This window comes from Cheilinus undulatus, linkage group 8 (assembly GCF_018320785.1).
Source record: "Cheilinus undulatus linkage group 8, ASM1832078v1, whole genome shotgun sequence".
In the NCBI taxonomy this organism is placed as follows: domain Eukaryota; kingdom Metazoa; phylum Chordata; class Actinopteri; order Labriformes; family Labridae; genus Cheilinus; species Cheilinus undulatus.
This window is the reverse complement of record NC_054872.1, coordinates 26,077,894-26,083,893: the sequence shown is the minus strand read 5'-3', so window position 1 is coordinate 26,083,893 and position 6,000 is coordinate 26,077,894.

The following is a 6,000-nucleotide window of genomic DNA, read 5'->3' as shown; positions in this document are numbered from 1 at the left end:
CATTTAATCTGTCTGTGTTTCATTTTGTATCTGTTTTAAACTAAGTGTGGTAGGCTTCTTGTTTGGATACAGACCTGCTTTTATATTGAAAGAAAACAAGACACTTTAGGTAGATCTAAGATTATGACATGAAAATTATCAAAGAAAAAGGAGCTTGTTATTGATTGAAAAGAAAGAAAGAAAATGTTTGATAAAACAAGGTGCAGGTGACTTTTGACTGGTCCATTGAGCTGTCTGTGAGCTTTTTTAAATGAAGTGAAATTATGGACCTTGATTAATCATGATTAAAGCATTTAAACCAGAAACCCTAGATATAAATGTTTCCATAAATAATGTAGGACTTGCAATTAAACTGAAAGATGACACACTTTTTAAAATAGACAACAATGAATGGGAGGTCATTTGATTATAAAGAAAGAAATAAAACACACAACAGTAGTTAATAGAGGCTAAGTAGTGTGTCATATCACTGCACAAACTGTGACTGAAAATGACTATTTCGAGTGTTTGTGAATAATAAAGAAAAAAAAAACAAAGTCAATAATAATAATGTATTACATTAAACTAATGGTAAAAGAGATACACAGAAAGTCCAAATTTCAGCCTTAAAAGATCAATAATCTTGGCTGTAAGTCAAATTGGAGGCACACATTTCAAATTATCAGTTGCAAGGCAAGGCAAGTTTATTTGTGTAGCACATTTCAGCAACAAGGCAATTCAAAGTGCTTCACACAGGACATAAAAATACAATGAAAAATACAATGTTTAGTTCTGATTCTGGGGACACAGAGCAGACCTGCACCAGACGACCTAAACAGTCTGGATCGTTCATACTGGACTAGAAGGTCTCTGATGTACTTTGGGTCTAAACCATTCAGTGCTTTATAAGCAAACAGGAGTATCTTGAAGTCTATTCTCAGTGTAAAGACCTCAGAACAGGAGTGATGTGCTCCACTCCCTTGGTCTTAGTGAGGACTCGAGCAGCAGCATTTTGAAGCTGTAGCTGTCTGAAAATACTGTGATAGTAGTCAACTCGACTAAAGATAAATGCATGGACAAGTTTTTCAGGGTCCTGCTGCAACATTAGTCCTTTAATCCTAGAAATATTCTTGAGGTGATAATAAACTGACTTGGTAATTGTTTTTATGTGGTCTTTAAAACTCAGGTCTGAGTCCATGACAACACCCAGATTTCTGGCCTGGTCTGAGGTTTTTAACTGAAGTGACTGGAGCTTCAAGCTGACTTTTAGATATTCTACCTTGGGTCCAAAAACAGCTACCTCAGTTATTTCTCTGTTTAAATGAAGAAAACTAGAAAAGCACTAAGAGAGCGCAGACCTCTGCCATTAGCCCTATCTCCCAGAGAAGAATCCTTTAAATAATTCCTGGATCCATCCCCATGTGGCCCCCCACCACAGCATTCGCCGATTACTCCCTCCCAGTGGGGTGGAAACAGAGTGAGGTAAAGGATTGGCTTCAGGTGGACTGTCATGGTCATGGTGTCATGGGTTGTTAATCTCTCAACAGTAGAAAACAACGCTCAAGCATTGTTTTTGTTTCTGTTGATTATGTCTGAGAAGAACGACTGCCTTGCATTCCTCAGCTGTAGATGATAAGATTGAAGTTTCTCTTAATAGATGTCAAAATGAATCTAGAGATTTGTTTGTCGCCACTTGAGTTCAGCTTTTCGGCACTCTCTTTTTTTCATTTTTCACCATCATGGCATTTCTCCATGGAAATCTTTTCTTGCTAGAGACAACCTTCAACTTTATGGGAGCAATGGAGTCAATAACATTTAACATTTTAGAATTAAAGTTATCTACCAGCTCACTGACTGAACTACAGGGCAGGGTGGCTGTGGAAGAAAAAAGCTGACTCAGCCCAAAGCTGTCAAGAGTACAGTACAGTTCTTTAGCCCCTCTGTCCTGGGGGTTGTCAACATGGATGTTAAAATCACCAACAATAATTATACAGTCATATTCAATACAGATTATGGACGGCAGTTCATTAAAACCATCAAAAAAGTCTACACGGTATGTAGGTGGCCTGTTAACATTTAGTAATGCAGCTCGAGAGGAGGACTTCAGCTGAAGAGCCACATATTCAAAGGTAGAAAAATTATTGAAAGATAATTTTTCAAATTGGAAAGAGGTTTTGAATAAAACTGCCACTCCACCTCCTCTCCGATTCACTCTGGTTTCACTAATAAAACTATGGATGGGAGGGGAGGAGGGAGTTGTTTTGGAGGTTTGTTGCTCATCCTTCCTTTAGTAGCTTTCGATGGCTGTTTCCTCCCAGATACGGGGGTTGAGGAGGCACTTTGCCTGGGAGGGAGTGCAGGCTAGCCGGTCTCATCACATATCTCAGCTCGCTGTGCTCTGCATGTAAAACGTCCTCCGGTTACCCAGAGACATGATTTGTTCTTTGGCTTTGCTCCAAGGTGGTTCCAGGGAGGACTTCTACTTGTAGATTTATTACACAGAACAGAGCCAACCTGTTTCATGGTAGATTTGTCTGTGCGTATTAGCCGTGTGTTAGCCAGCTCCTGTCCACTGATTTGAGGCAATAGTAAGGTGGTGTCATTCCCACCTTGTCTGTTTACTTCCATATTAACTTCTAGGTGGTGAATTTTAGTTTCCAGCACGTCAAATTTCTGTAGAAGTTTGTGGTAGTCGTCTGTAGATAGAGGAGGCAGCTTAAAGCTGATTAGCTTAGCTGAGCTGTGTTTCCAAGTGCTGTGGTACAGGCTTGTGCTGTTGACAGGCCATGGTCAAGTACTGCAGAGGTCATAAAACATTGAAAAATGGCAAAAAAAACTCCTATGGCTTTCAAAAAGTGTGTCTCCGGTGATTTAAGAAAGTCAGAGACCTTCTGTCCAACTTTAAGTCTAATATAAGAAAGATATCATCTAAAGAATGTAAGCAAAGCAGGGAGTAAGCAGCAAAGCGTCTGCATTGTAAGAAAGCAGGAAGAAGAAAAAAAATGTACTTGATTTTATCACAAATAAAGTGCCCAGATTGCAAAAAATACCATCAAAATAGAGCTTTGTATTATATAAAAGAGGGGGGAGAAACCCCTGACTCCCTGAGGTCTGGGCTGTGCCTTTATAGGCCCGGTGACTTCCTTATATATTTGCACTGTGTAGATATCTCAAATTAGCATCACTGACTTCCTCTTTTATCATTTTACTGTGTATCATAAAAAATGCTTCTTACCACAGACAAAAAAATCAAAATAAAATTACAATAAATTTGTATGTTTTACTGGTACTACATGGCGTACAGAAGCACATGGCAAGCCCTTCAATGTAGGCCTGTTCTTATGTTTCCCTTGTTCATGTCTCAGAGTAGAGTGGAATGGAGGGTGGGGTGAAGTTCTGGGGCTACATGACCCTTCAAACTGAAATTATTCTGAGGTACACTTCAGACTGAGTGCTATGGCAAGATTTAAGACAACAGTCTAATATCATAATCTAATATTGATCCAGCATCATGCCCCATTTGACTATGAACAAGCATTTAAAAATGTTCTAGTATGAATGATGTATGAGTCTTAACTGCAGTGGCCTGGAAATACAATACAAAATTACAAAGTCTGAAACACTTTTACAGAGCTTGAAACAAAGTTACATTAATTAAAACATTTTTTAAATTTCATAAAACATATTTTACATTGTCCAAACACTTTTACAAACGACGAAACAAGTTTACAATTTACAAATGTTCAAAATGTCCAATATAAATTTAAAAAAAGGTGAAACACCATTAACAAAAACATTTTTACATTTCATCAAACAATATAAAATAAAAAATAACGTTAAAATTTTATTTTAAAATTTAACAAAAAAAAAATCACAAAACATGCATCACTTTGACATGAGCTGAGAAAAATGTACTAGTTGTAAAACACTGTACAAGTTCTGAAACAAATTTATAAACGGAAAGAGAGGAATGTACAAAATCATGGAAGTGACCGAAAATTTAAGTTTTGTAATAGCTTCAGACTCTGTACTTTTGAATCAGATGTTGAAAATTTGATTTGGATTTGTAAATTTGCTTCAAGTTTTGTAAAGTGTTTCTGACTTTTTCTAATTCTGAATAAGACTTTGTAAATTTGTTTTGAGTTTTGTGAAATTTTCAGACTTTAATTTTGAATTAGACTTTGTAAAAATGTTTTGAGTTTTGTAAGTGTTTCAAACTTTGTAATTTTGGTGGTGGGTAAGTTAGTAATGGGACTGAGCTGAAGTTTCCATATTTGCAGTTGCATTGCAATTTATTAAAGATATGTACCTTTGATCAAACAGTATTGTCCAAGATTCAAATTTCTTGCTTTTTCATATGAGGAAAAAAACACATTTACGTTTCAACTCCCTAAACATTGCAAGAAAACAAGAAAAACAAGAAAAAATGAAAGCTACTGTAAGGGAACATTCAGTTTGTGTCACTTTTTGTGCCATGTACATCCTATCTCTTTGTCAATCTCATCCTGTATATGTGTAAGTAGTTCAACAAAATGTCTTATTTTTTCAGATATTACATGTATTATTGATCATATTTGCCACAAATAATTTAAATTAAAGTCAGATCCAGGGCTTTAACAACCTGAATTTTATCATAATCTAATATTGATCCAGCATCATGCCCCATTTGACTATGAACAAGCATTTAAAAATGTTCTAGTATGAATGATGTATGAGTCTTAACTGCAGTGGCCTGGAAATACAATACAAAATTACAAAGTCTGAAACACTTTTACAGAGCTTGAAACAAAGTTACATCCTATCTCTTTGTCAATCTCATCCTGTATATGTGTAAGTAGTTCAACAAAATGTCTTATTTTTTCAGATATTACATGTATTATTGATCATATTTGCCACAAATAATTTAAATTAAAGTCAGATCCAGGGCTTTAACAACCTGAATTTTATATCAACTGCCAGCTTAGCTTGATGGAGATTTGCTAAATATGACAGCATGTTTGACTAGTATTGCATAAACCATGCAGAGGAAAAGTTAAAATGAATATAAAAACTGATCAAATGAAATGGCTTGATCAGATTTATGATAGATGAGAGTGGACTTCAGTGTTCGGATATTTGTTGTTGAACATACTAACGGGATGTGAAACTGATTCACTGGAGAGTTTCAGTTTCAGAAGCATTGAAAGCTGTCCATAGAAGACTAAGAGCTCCATCTACTGTTCATTAAGTCAAAATCAATCTTATTTAGAGATAATACTGCCCACCATTGATCAAACTAATGACAAACCATAACATCAAGGTATTTGTGTTAAATCTTAAATTTATGTTATGGTTTAAAGTCAGAGGACATAACAATCTTCTTTTCATATGATCTTTGGACATGAAGATGATCCAGTCTCTTGATGAGACAACAGAAGCACAATTTGTAAGAAAGTTGTTGGTGTCGGTGTCAAAAGCAGGGCTGTCCCAACTTTTTTTTTTTTTTTTTTTTTTTTACTGGGGCCCTTATGCAGATAATCCAAAAAGTATTCATTCCCTTGGAGGTTTTACCCTTTATTGATTCTCTAAATGGATCATGGTCAATATAATTTGAATTTTTCTGACAAAAAAATCACCCCCTTCAGGTCAGTGTTTGGTAGATTCACCTTTGGCTTTACCTTGCAAAGCTGATGGATTTGCCCGTTTCCGTCTGGTGTGTCGGGTTATCTTCACCTGCAATCACAGCACTGAGTCTGTGTGGATCTGTGTAGATCTCAATCAGGATTGCACATCTGGACGCTGCAATTTTACTTCTTTGCTAAACAGCTCAAGCTCTGTCAGGTTTCATGGGGATCAGCCGTGAACAGCCCTTTTCAAGTCCAGCCACAAATTCTCTATTGGACTATTGGAGGTCAGGGCTTTGACTCAGCCACCCCAGAACATTCACCTTGTTGTCTCAAACTATTTCTGTGGTTTAGCTGTATGGTTCAGGTCTTTGTCTTGCCATAAAATAAATCTTCTCACAAGGTATAGTTCTCTTGC